At 38.8% G+C, this 13,939-nt stretch overlaps 1 protein-coding gene across 3 annotated transcripts in view; it reads right to left on the reverse strand.

The window, feature by feature from the left end:
• The window catches only part of LOC140185754 (adhesion G protein-coupled receptor A1), a 550,512-nt gene that overhangs the window by 21,306 nt on the left and 515,267 nt on the right, over positions 1-13,939 (reverse strand). The window lies entirely within an intron of this gene.

Below are 13,939 nucleotides of genomic sequence, written 5' to 3' on the forward strand. Positions count from 1 at the left end.
AACTGAATCAACATGTAGAATTTAAATTAGAAAATAATGAAACCTGTTTTTAGACTTATAATTCATTCTGAATATATCAGATTTTGACCAGTTCTACCGTGGATAATGTTGTTACTACATGAATGAAAAGAAATGTATGGTTTGTAGCATAATCATTAAAATGCACAGTAGATCTTCAGCATAATAGTACTCAGATTTTTGTTAAAGGTTTAAATTTCATTTTCAGCAGTCAGATTATATGACTGTTCATCCATAAACCTAAACTATCTTTCTAATGGAATAACCCAGAGAGGTATTCATATACACTGCGACCATCATCTTGAATCAAATGGGGAAAACTTCACTTGCCCCATCGTTGAGGTGTTCCCACAACCAATGGACTTACTTTCAAGGACTATTTCAATACAGACAGTTTATCATTTTCAGTTAAATTACTTTGATATTAATGACTTTGAAAGTTGTGCACGCATTCCTCCAGGCTACCCCCAATTAGTAACCAGATGAAACAGATTTGTTCTTTTTAATAGCTCTTGTACACCTGTCAGCTTTATTGTGAAAAATGCATGGGTAACTTCGTCTGTAAGAGACATCCAGACAATGAATATGATAATAGACTCAAGAGTTGTGGTTCAGTTTTTCGAAGACCCTTATGTACTCATTATATAAAATATCTCCTTTAGCATTGCTCAGAAACAAATATAGAGTAGATCTTGCTATCTGTGAGTCAGAATCTCTGGATTCCTTTCTCTAATTCTGAAGATTCTACCTGCTTTGTTCATAAGAGGTCAGCTAGGTTGAGGAAGAGTTCCATGAGGAGGAGAATGTCAGTAAATGGGATTTGTGGGTAAGTGTGCCTTCCCACAGCATTACCTAATACTGTCTCCACAACATCCTCCAACTTCACACACAAATATAGGTGAACCAACACAAGCATCCTCTGCCACACTGACAGCCCAAGCATTGAGGCCTAGTTAGGGTATGGTAGTGTAGCAGTATGCTTTACTACTGTACCAGCAGCCTGGGTTCATTTCCCACCACTGTCTAAGGAGATTGTAAATTCTCCCCATGTCCAAGTGGGTTTCCTCTGGGTGCTCCGCTTTCCTCCCACAGTCCAAAGATATACCGGTTGGTAGGTTAATTGGTCATTTTAAATTGTCCCACGATTAGGCTAGGGTTAAATCGGGGGGGTGGGGGGAGGTAGTTGCTGTGTGGTGTGGCTCGAAGGGCCAGAAAGGCCTATTCTGCGCTGCATCTCAGTAAGATAAAAAAATAAAATAAATATGTTACACTGAATTGGACGTGTGGGGCTGGCTGCATTGTTAGTACACCTGACAGCAGGCTCCCAAAGCAAAGCCTCTGCTGCCAGTTCTGCAAAGTGGACAGTTGACAAGAAATACAACATATCTTCCTACTTCTGGGAACCTCTGGCCTGTGACCCTTCGGAGTGGAGAATGAGCATTCGGGATGGTACGAACTACATTGAGGACATGCTTTGGGAGCAAATAAAAAATCATACACATGCAGTAGAAGGGGTGCAGCACCTCAAACAACTTCCCACCTGTTCCCCACCCCACCCCCCGACCATCAGCCACCTCCTGCCCCATTTGTGGAAGGTTCTTCAGGTCCCACAGTGATACAATTTTCCACCTCAAAACCTACAAACCTGGACTGAACATTAGACATCCCCAATCCCAAGTGACTGCCTAATAAGAAGACTGAACAGAGAAGGAATCAGAAGCAGAATGTGAGCACGATCAGAGGACATGAAAAGCACGGAACAGGGGAACAGAGCTGAAGAGTTAATGGAGAGCTTGCTGAAGAATGGAGCTGAGTAAGGTGTTACCCAGAGAGCAGAAGATCAATGGTGTGGCAAGTGGGCCATTGCAGTATGTGATTACTCTACTCATTAATAATGGAATATAATTTCCAGAATGTCAGAAGATTGGCTTGGAGTACAGCCCTTGACAATGTGAGTTTCATGACCATTGTACAGATATTTAAATAGACAGACAAATAAGAATGGGAAATTCAAATAAAAGAATAGGGGATGATAAGAATGTGGAACATATTATCATAAAGAGCTCAAAAATAGCTCTGAATAGTTTCTGCCAGCAGACAGGATTCATTGATATTAGGTCTACCAATAAAACATCTCAGAAATCTGGTGGCAATTGAATAGTTCAACTAAATGATGGTCTTCCAGAGCCTGAGAATTATGTTATATTACTATCACGTACAGGTAATAATGATATTTATCCAAAGACATTTGGCAAAGGAATGTCAATCAGCACCATTCATGCCAATTCTTTCTTCATTATCTCCTGACAGTTAACTAAAATTTATCAGAAAGTAAAGGTATTGCCTTAGGCAACCACTGGTTCTTAATTGAGATCATAGGTAGATCAGAAAATAGTTTTGTTCTTAGTATGAAGAATGTAAATACTGAATTACAATATGCAGTTATCTGCTATAATTTAGATTAATCTTTGTCTTTTGTATAATATAAATTTTGGTTTCCCTTAAAGAAGCATTATTACAAATCCTACATTATATGAACATAAAAGTACATATTAGGCAGTACAAGTCAACTCTCTCAAAGGGTATAAAACTGCCTGGTTGTGAATGAGAACAATGACTCTAAAGATCAGAAACCTTACTTATTTATTTTAAACTGATGAATAAATCTTTAACCAAATTATAAAAAGAGATTTTGAAAAACACATTCCTTGAGAAATGTATCTAGCTTGCACAAAAGGGTAAACTGCAGCCGTTGACCCTCCATGTGCAATAATTTTAAAGTCCTCCTCTAAGATGTCCTTTTTTCCGGTGCAGATATCAAAAAGATTGATTTGGAATTTGTGCAAATTAAAAAGATTCCCAAGTGAGAGAGCAGGTATGTTTTTTTATACAATGTTACTTCAATCATATAAAGCTCACATCATCTCAACTGGCTAGACCAAAATTGAAACTTATAATATGGTATTTAGGTATTTTTATTAGTGCTTTTGAGATTGCATTCCAACACTTTGTCTACTAGTTGGTGCAATGTGTAAATAATTAGCTATTATTGTGTGAAAGGGCAAAGCACACCCATTGACAGGAGCCTGAAGGGAACCAGTTGATGGATCTGAGCAAAATATTGCAGGTGCCCTAAAGGAAAATGATGATCCAAATGCTGAAGGAATTTGCAATTTGTGACTGAAGTTTGGTGAACTTATTTGAATTCTACATCCCAGGGAATCATAGAAGTTCAGTCATGTATTGCTCGCAATAAAGGTAGGGTAATTTTCTGGGGGGGGGGCACAAAGAAATCTGAGGATAAGTAAGTAAGGCAGAATGCAGAATTGACACAAAACTACAGCTATGACTTTCCAAAATGGCTGTTACCTTAAGGGAAATCACATATAATATTCCTGCTCCTAATTCTTGTGCACTTACATGTCAAGATTACATCTTGTTTCTGATGGAAATTGAATTAACTTACCTTCTTTTTGTGTCAGTGCCAGCTTTAGATCATACTTCTCAATGGTTTCGAATTTCCCTGGCCTTCTCTATGGATTTACACAAGTATTTCGTTTCTGTTGCCTATGCTGCAGCTAAATAATGAATTTTGCTTTAAACAGCCAAAAGGTTTGCTCATTATTTTAAGTATTTGACTGACAAACGAAACAGTTTCCTTTATTGCACTAGTACAGGTAGCTAGTTCATTTGGGGCTGAGCCTTCTTCACTGGTCACTCATATTTACTTATGTTTGATCTTTTTGAAATTAATGAAGAGAGGAAAATTACTTCCAAAATTATTTATTTTGCTATTGTAAAACCAATAGTTTAATAAATGCCTGTACACATTGGGGTATAGAAGTAGAATATATTTCATATTTTAATGTAAAGGTGCCAAAATTTTTTGGTTATCATTTATGGGGACAATATTGTTTTCATTTCCTTTTGACACTTGCTTAAAATAGCTCAAATCTATTTAGTGTTCAGAGAACTTATAAATATTTTACTTGTGAAAGGATGCAGGAGCTATTAAGGTTAAGGTAGTCCCAGTACAAATGTAGAGACTTAAGTAATTTGTTAATAGTTCTAATTATCTAATAATTATCTAATATCTAATAACTATAATTTGGATTTTTACATCATTTTTAAATTAAGGCATGCTTTAAAAGTGCTGAACATAGGGAAAGATATAAAGTGATGATTCCAGACACAAGGATGAAGGAAGGTACATGTTCTTCCACCATCCAGGCTGCAAATATTGTAAAGTAAAAATTCATGGGGACTAGGAAGTGAATATTGAGGTAACGAAATAGAAAAGTCTGGAAATAACAAAGGTCACATGATCTATGGCGATAGGAGATTGAACTAAGAGCTGAGATGGCCAATGCTTTATAGGTGGCAGGCAACTATTCTAGCATTAGGAGTCTGCACTTGATTTCAGTGCATAGTTTTGGCTATCCTGTTATAAGAAAGACATGGTTAAACTGGAAAAATTAGAGAAAAGATTTACAAGGATGTTGTCAAGACTTAAAGGCTGAGCTTAGCTAGGCTAGGACTTTATTCCTTGGAACTTGGGGTACTGAGGGGTGACACTTTAGAAATGTCTAAAACTACGAGAGGCATATATAATTTTCTTTTGGGTGCTGCTATCCAGAAAGAATGACAATCAGTGAACAGGAATGGATGTGGCATTATGCAAAGTGACAGGCCTGCAGGAGGAGCAATCTGTAATTTCGTTAAGGTCATTGTCTGTGTCACCTGGTTTGAACCAGTCAGAGTTGAAAAGAACAAAGACATGAGACTGAGTGAAGAGGCCACAGAACAATACTGGTTGTAGTCCTGGATAAGAAGGAGACTGAGGACAGCCAGGTGACTTTGAACCAATGATATTGAAATAGACCATAATCAGACCATAAGACAAAGGAGCAGAATTAGGCCATCTGGCCCATGGAGTCTGCTCCGCCATTCAATCATGGCTGATCCTTTTTTTCTATCTCCTCCTCCACCCCAGTTCCCAGCCTTCTACCCGTAATCTTTGATGCCATGTCCAATCAAGAACCTATCAATCTCTGCCTTAAATACACACAACGACCTGGCCTCCACAGCTGCATGTGGCAACAAGTTCACCACCCTTTGGCTAAAGAAATTTCTCTGCATTTCTGTTTTGAAAGGGCGCCCCTCTATCTTGAGGCTGTGTCCTCTTGTCCTAGACCCTCCCACCATGGGAAACATCCTTTCTACATCTACTCTGTCTAGGCCTTTCAACATTCGAAAGGTTTCAATGAGATCCCCGCCCCCATCCTTCTGAATTCCAGCGAAATTCAGAACCATCAAACGTTTCTCGCTTGATAATCCTTTTATTCCTGGAATCATCCTTGTGAACCTCCTCTGGACCCTCTCCAATGTCAGCACATCTTTTCGAAGATGAGGGGCCCAAGACTGTTCACAATACTCAATGTGAGGCCTCACCAGTGCCTTATAAAGCCTCAGCGTTGCATCAATTGTAGCATTTGAACCGATAAGAAGTGTTTAAAAAGTAAGGAGCTTCAAATGCAAAGCAGCAACAACTATCATAGATGTGGAGATTATAGACTGGGATCATGAGGAACACCTGGCGAGTGAAGACTCCATTCCAGGTAATACATTTCTCTTCACTGACTGTTTATGGAGGGGCAGGGAAACTGAGTAGATGTGCAGACAGGTACTCGTTTGTGTAAATTCACATGCTTGTGAACTGAGCCAATATAGCTATTTGTCAGTAAATAGATTCTCTCCGTATCCAACAGATCATTATTATTAAAGGATAATCCTTATAACAGTGCCCTGGAGAAGAATATAGCTACTCTGATGCAGGAAAAGAAGTCTTATACCTGTAGTACAATTTGAGATAAGTACCAGAGAGAAAAGATTGAGATGCAGCAGACACATGGAAGCTAACAGAATATGTCAAATAGCACTATAATATAAACTGTATCAGTAAGTGTAGGTTAGGTCCCGAGAGGATTTGAGGACAGAAAGAGAAGCCTTTGCTGGAAATGTACTGGTATGATTAGGAATGGAACAAAGCACAGTACTATAGAGCTTGAAGAAAGAGGGGGATCAAAGGAGGATGGCAGAATTTGCTCATGACAAATGGCCTTAAGAGATCTAGACAATGGAACATCAGTGTCCCTGAAAGGGCTGGTTTGGTACTTCAGGCTGTGAGTTAAACATTGTTGTGAAAAAACAAGGCAGCAGCAAGCCCCTTAAATCAGGGATAAGACAATTAGATGGTGTTTTTTAATGCATATGTTGTAAATCTGAAAGATAACCAGAAAACTCTCAGAATGTTCAGGTGGAATTCAAGGAAAGAGAAGCAGAATTCATTTTTAAAATCATACACTCTTGGTCAGAACTGTTCAGTTCTAATGAAGAGTGTAATGTCATTCTTTTGCTGTTTTTCTTTCCACAGGTGCTGCTTGTCCTGCACTTTGTTTCCAGCACTTTATTTTTCTATTTCAAAATCCCTTTTATTGAAGGTCACTGAGCGATATATGTGCTCAGGCCATCAAAAGGACATTGCTGTTCTTTACCAAAACATTTATCTATTACATGCAAGTTAGGAACAGGTGTAGGCCACGCCCTCCCTTCCGACTGCTTCACCATTCACCAAGTTTGTGGCTGATGTGACTGAAAATTTAATTCTGCACCCAACAATCTTACACTCCTTTACCAAGAATATATCTATCTCTGCCTTAAAATATTCAAAGACTGCTTTTAACCATTTATGGAAGAAATCTAACAAATTGGTTCTACATTTCCCCCACAAAAGAAAACATGTCCACATCGAACTTGTCAGCTTACCTCAGGATCTTTATATGTTTCATTCAAGAAGTTCTCTTTTTTCTAAACTGTAGCAGATGCAATCTTGGTCTCTCTACTCTCCTTCATAAGTCAACCTACCCATCCTGGTCTATTGTAGAAAATCTTCTCTGAACTGGTTCATTATGTACTGTTGTCTTCTTTAAATAAGGAGACAAATGCTATCAAATTACTTCAGATATAATTTCAACAAATCACTATATAAATGATGAACTATCTTCTTGAGAAAGCAGATGGGGCTTTAATTAAACAAAAATCAAAGAGATTTAAAAAAAAGTTGAAAGCAGAATATAGTAACTTTGCAAAGTCAAATTATTAGGATAATGCATGAAATGTCAGCGGGTCAGGCAGTATCTAAGGAGAGAGACTTAAGATTAAACATTCAAGTTCATGATGTTTCATCAGACTTCCTAAGGAAAAGTCATGGACCTCAACTGTTATCACTGGACTAAGCCATGCTTCACTTGGGTCTTGAGGAGGGATCATATAACAATCCACTAAGTAAGTACAAAATTCTCAAATCATTGGTCTAGTGCATTTAAGAGTCTCAAATAAGGTTTCATTGTATGCCATGTATATAAATACCTAATTTCCACAGAATAATCCCCTTTCAATACTTCTGATCTAAGTCGTTCCAATATCAGATTTTAGCTCCTGTGGTCTCTGTGGTTGTGTTTTCCCATCAGCAGATAAAGGCTCCAAACTCAAGTGGTTTAATGTGGCTGCTGTCCAACACTTTGATGGCAAAAATAGAAAAAGATCTAAAACAACCATTTCTACCGGGATTCTTCTGACCTCCTACTGTACGTTTGGCAAAGCTGTTAAGAAGTGGAAACTTCACATACTGTAGCTTTGTGTAAATTGGCCACTAAGTCCATGACAGTAGATTGAGGAACCAGTGCACCAATTCTGTCAGTTTTTAATTTTAAAGCAGACAGAAGAAGTTAATCAGACACACAAAATGCTAGAGGAAGGTCAGGCAGATACCAAACGTTACTTTCTGGGAAGGGTACATTATTGCTTCCTTGAGAATATAAAAAGCAGTGGTATCACCTGCAATTTGTGAGGTCACAAAGATCACCTAATTTACATGACCCAAGCACCTGCGTCATTAGGGGACACTTGACACATTATCAGAGACCTGTCGTTACGAGCTGTACATGATAGGATATGAAGATTGTAAACTTGAGGGAGCTGTGCTTCATCACTGTTCTTAGATTAGAATAGATATCACATGATTATAAAACCTGGTACGACCATTTTCAGCAAGCTTACTAGGTCACTCAGGGCCAGGGATGAGGAAACTATCTTGCTATTCTTAGCCTTGGGTTTTGGTTAAGTTACAGTAATATATCATTCTAACAGAGGTTGGACATCATTACAAATCTGCTGGAACCTCACAAGAAGTATCATGACTAAGGTCCAGAAGGCACCACGATCTTTAAAGCAAACCAGAAATTTAAAAAACCTTTTTCTGATATCTCTGTGCTTATTTTCTAAGAATGTTGGAGCCAGGATTTATTGCCAACTCCAATCTGGCCTTAAGAAAACCATGGGTGACCATCTTCTTGAACTTCATGGGGTGAAGTGTCCTGAAGAAGGGTCTCGGCTTGAAACATAGACTGTTTATTAATTTCCATAGATGCTGCCTGACCTGCTGATTTCCCCAGCATTTTGTTTGTGTTGTATGGGATGAAGGGACCGTCACAACAATATTAGGTAGGAAATTCAAGGTTTTTGATTGAATGGCAAGGACTTAAGAGTAATCTATTGTCAAGCAGGACTATGTGCAATCTGCAGTGCTGTTCTCATGTATTGTCTGCTCTTATCCCTTTGAAAAGGCTTTGGATTTAGCAGGTGCTATCAAAGAGGTCTTGGTGAATTACTGCAACATTCATTGCACATGGCACTCACTGCAGGGAGAGTGGGATAATAATGGAGAGACTAAAAGCTTAGTATAGTGGGTGTGATGGTGATGAAGCAGGCAGCTTTGTCAAGTACGGTATTTAACTTCTTAAGTGTTGATAGAACTACACTTATCAGACAAGTGGAGGAGACTCCTACACATTCCTGAATTGTGCCTTGCAGATTGGAATGAGCAAAAAACTGCTTTTCTCAATTACAAGTAATCAATAATCTGTTATAGACTGTGGACTCTTTTCCCATTGTGCGTTTTTAGAAGTCTGTAATAATTCAGCCATTCTTATGATTACATTCAACTGTGTGTAACTTCAGTTATTATGATCTTTTCAGCATCTAAAATTTGTGAGTGGATATCTCTGCAGATATGCTGCAGGAACATTACACCAGAGCAGGTATTCAAAATCATGAATGGTTTTAATTGAATGAATGAGGAAAAAAGCTGTTTCTAGTTGTAGAACTAACAGTAACTAGAGGCACAGATTCGAAGATGACTGATGAAGGAACTGAAGGCAATACCTGCCACGGTAGAAATGTCACATATGACAGGACACATATTTAAGATGAGGGGGTAAGTTTAAAGGAGATTTATAGAACATTTTTTTTTGCACAAAGAGTATGGGATGCCTTGAACCTGCTGCCATGGAAGGTAGTAGCAGCAGTAATGCTAGTGGCAATTAAGAAGCTTTTAGATTGGCACATTATTAGGTAGGGAGTGAAGGGATATAGATCATGTGCATGCAGAAGGGATTAGTTTAATTTTGCATCATGTACAGCATAGACATTATGGGCCAAAGGGCCATTTCCTGTGTTGTATTTGTTACAATCTGAACTTAACTGCCTAAAATTTTAGTGTAGGCAAGTTTAATAGTCACCTTCAAAGGAAGACCCAATAATAATTTTAATGGAAATATTTTCTCAGGCTATGAAGACAGAGTAGAGGGATGAGGTCATTTGCAGAGCAATACCGAAGTGCTACTATAAGCACAACAGATCAAACAGTGCCAATTCTTCCATGATACTTTATTTTCTTGAAGCTTAAGGCACCAATGTTAGGTGTCATTTTTTTATCTTGCCACTTACGGTGTTAATTTAAATAAAAATGACAGGACTGGAGTAGTACAGGTGATACAGCAGCTTCACAGCACTAGTGACCCCAGTTCAATCTGATCCTCTCTACGTGGAGTTTGCAGGTTTCTTCCATGAGTGCATGGATTAATCATGGCTGCACCATTTCCTTCCACATCCCAAAGATGTGTTAGCGGCCAATGTAGAGATCCAAGTGTAGGTAGAAGGATCAGGAGGGGGTGGTTTAGTGGGCATGTGTGAGAGAAAAGATTACAGGAAATAGAAGTGTGGGAGCTAGATTGATGGGTTGCTTAAAGAACTGGCACAGACTCAGTGGAGTGAGTGGTCTTAAATGTTGGAAGGAAATTTTAGATTATTCACCAAGGATACACAACCTTTGAATTGGGGAGGGGGTGCCTATATGCAGCAAAATGATTGCACTAATACAAAATTTGTACTCCTTAGACCATGAGATATTGGAGCAGAATTAGGCCATTCGTTCCATTGAGTCTGCTCTGCCTTTCCATATTGCTGATTGATTATTTCTCTCAACCCTATTCCCCTGCTTTTTTCTGGTACCTTTGACATCCTTATCAATCAAGATCTTATCAACCCAATGACCTTGCCAATGAGACAAAGACTTCACAGGCATTCAAATCTTGCAGGAAAAGGAAACGGCTGGGCCTTCGAGGCTGCTTGAACTCATTCCAATGCTACATACTTGACACCATCTCTAGGTCACTATATGCTTAATCTCACCCATTTCACAGTTATTAACATCTGTAATTAAATCTCTTTGATTCATCCTGCTTGGTCATGGAGATTTCATGTAATAAAGTTGTTGTGGAAGTGGAATTCAAAAATGACCAAGAACCAGATTGTATTTTACAGAGTGATTGATTGCAGCACAACACTGAACAACCACAATGAATTAAAAAGTTGTTACTGTAAATGGAAACCACCTTAATGTACATTAAAAATATAGAGCAATGAAAATTAATATAAGGATAGATATTAAGAGCCTTTCATAAAACGTTCACACATTAGGAATCTGTTAATGAACAATTACAGAATGACAATAACGATGTCAATGTAAAAACAGAAATTACATGATCATGATTCTAACTTTGCTGTGGTTTGACAAAAATATGAAGAAAGATCTTATATAAAATTAAAATGAAAATGAAGATTTCTCTCTGCTCCTAGTCATGGTTTGAGTCAGATGTCAACCTAAACGATTCACAATTTTGGATAACATTATTTTAGTCAATCCCTGCTTTTTATTATTTAAAAAATGTCCATGTTTTTCAATCATCTTTATAAAGTTAGCCCAGAGACATAGACTTTATTATTCTAGTGCCACACATAATGCAATTAGATCAAAAGGGTTTATCACATTTTCAGCATTTCCACTAGCAAAAGAAAACTCGTTTTACAAACATATATTTACTTTGAAATATTCCTAACCCTGATAGAAAGTCAGGGACGTGAAGCATTAATTCGTTGACACTTTTCACAAATGTTGCCAGACCTGCTGACTTTTCCAGCATTTTCAATTTTATTTCAGATTTCAGGCATGTGCAGTATTTCACTTCTGGAAAATTTCAAGTATATTGATTTTTAAAAGGAAACAGTCTCAATAAGAATTTTTTGGACCTTCTCACGAAGGATTATTTTATTTACATTGAGGTATAAGGTCAGGTTTATTTTGCTTAACTTTCTCCACTCTTGAGGGAGACTAGAATGTGTACTCTAATCACATTGGCTCACCACTAACATTATTGAGTCATAGAATATTGGAGTCACAGAGTCAAATGTCACAGAAACAGAGCATTCAGTCCTCCATATACATTCCAACCATCAAGTACCCACCTACAATAATCCCATTTTCCAGCAACTGGTCCACATCATTTTACCCCTTGGCAACTTAAGTGCTTGCACAAATACTTTGTAAATATTGCAAATCTCTACATCTAAAAATCTAAACATTGATTAATTATCATTTCCATAATGGATTTTCGCAGTCCAGAAATTTGACAGACACAATTGCAAATCTTTGAATATGTAATATCCTCCTCAGTTGCACATGGAGTGGTATAATTCCCTGTTCAATTCCATAAGACCATAAGACAAAGGAGCAGAAGTAGGCCATTAGGCCCATCGAATCTGCTGCGCCATTTTATCATGAGCTGATCCATTTTATCCTATTTAGTCCCACTGCCCCGCCTTCTCACCATAACCTTTGATGCCCTGGCTACTCAGATACCTATCAATCTCTGCCTTAAATACACCCAATGACTTGGTCTCCACTGCTGCCCGTGGCAACAAATTCCATAGATTCACCACCCTCTGACTAAAAAATTTTTTCGCATTTCTGTTCTGAAAGGGCGCCCTTCAATCCTGAAGTCATGCCCTCTCGTACTAGACTCCCCCATCATGGGAAACAACTTTGCCACATCCACTCTGTCCAAGCCTTTTAACATTGGAAATGTTTCTATGAGGTCTCCCCTCATTCTTCTAAACTCCAAGGAATACAGTCCAAGAGCGGACAAACGTTCCTCATATGTTAACCCTCTCATTCCCGGAATCATTCTAGTGAATCTTCTCTGTACCCTCCCCAACGTCAGCACATCCTTTCTTAAATAAGGAGACCAAAACTGCCCACAGTACTCCAAGTGAGGTCTCACCAGCGCCTTATAGAGCCTCAACATCACATCCCTGCTCCTATACTCTATTCCTCTAGAAATGAATGACAACATTGCATTCGCCTTCTTCACTACCGACTGAACCTGGAGGTTAACTTTAAGGGAATCCTGTACGAGGACTCCCAAGTCCCGTTGCAACTCAGAACTTTGAATTCTTTCCCCATTTAAATAATAGTCTGCCTGTTTATTTTTTCTGTCAAAGTGCATAACCATACACTTTCCAACATTGTACTTCATTTGCCACTTCTCTGCCCATTCTTCCAATCTATTCAAGTCTCTCTGCAGACTCTCCGTTTCCTCAGCACTACTGGCCCCTCCACCTATCTTCGTATTGTCAGCAAACTTAGCCACAAAGCCATCTATTCCATAATCCAAATCGTTGATGTACAATGTAAAAAGAAGCAGCCCCAACACTGATCCCTGTGGAACACCACTGGTAACCGGCAGCCAACCAGAATAGGATCCCTTTATTCCCACTCTCTGTTTCCTGCCAATCAGCCAACACTCTATCCACGTATGTAACTTTCCTGTAATTCCATGGGCTCTTATCTTGTTAAGCAGCCTCATGTGTGGCACCTTGTCAAAGGCCTTTTGAAAATCCAAATATACAACATCCACTGCATCTCCCTTGTCTAGCCTACTGGTAATTTCCTCAAAAAATTGTAATAGGTTTGTCAGGCAGGATTTTCCTTTAAGGAATCCATGCTGAGTTCTGCCTATCTTGTCATATGCCTCCAGGTATTCTGTAACCTCATCCTTGACAATCGACTCCAACAACTCCCCAACCACGGACGTCAAGCTAACAGGTCTATAATTTCCTTTTTGCTTCCTTGCCCCCTTCTTAAATAGCGGAGTGACATTTGCAATCTTCCAGTCTTCCGGAACCATGCCAGAATCTATTGACTTTTGAAAGATCATCGCTAATGCCTCCGCAATCTCCACAGCTACTTCCTTCAGAACACGAGGGTGCATTCCATCTGGTCCAGGAGATTTATCGATCTTTAGCCTATTCAGCTTCCTGAGTACTTTCTCTGTCGTAATTGTGACTGCGCACACTTCTCTTCCCTGCCACCCTTGAGTGTCCGGTATCCTGCTGTCTTCCTCAGTGAAGACTGATGCAAAATACTTGTTCAGTTCCTCTGCCATCTCCTCATCTCCCATTACAATTTCTCCAGTATCATTTTCTATCAGTCCTATATCTACTCTCACCTGTCTTTTACTCTTTATATACTTGAAAAAGGTTTTAGTATCCTCTTTGATATTATTTGCTAGTTTCCTTTCATAGTTAATCTTTTCTCTCTTAATGACCTTCTTGGTTTCCTTTTGTAAGGTTTTAAAGACTTCCCAATCCTCTGTCTTCCCACTAATTTTTGCCTCCTTGTATG

Source organism: Mobula birostris, chromosome 21 (genome assembly GCF_030028105.1).
Source record: "Mobula birostris isolate sMobBir1 chromosome 21, sMobBir1.hap1, whole genome shotgun sequence".
NCBI lineage: Eukaryota > Metazoa > Chordata > Chondrichthyes > Myliobatiformes > Myliobatidae > Mobula > Mobula birostris.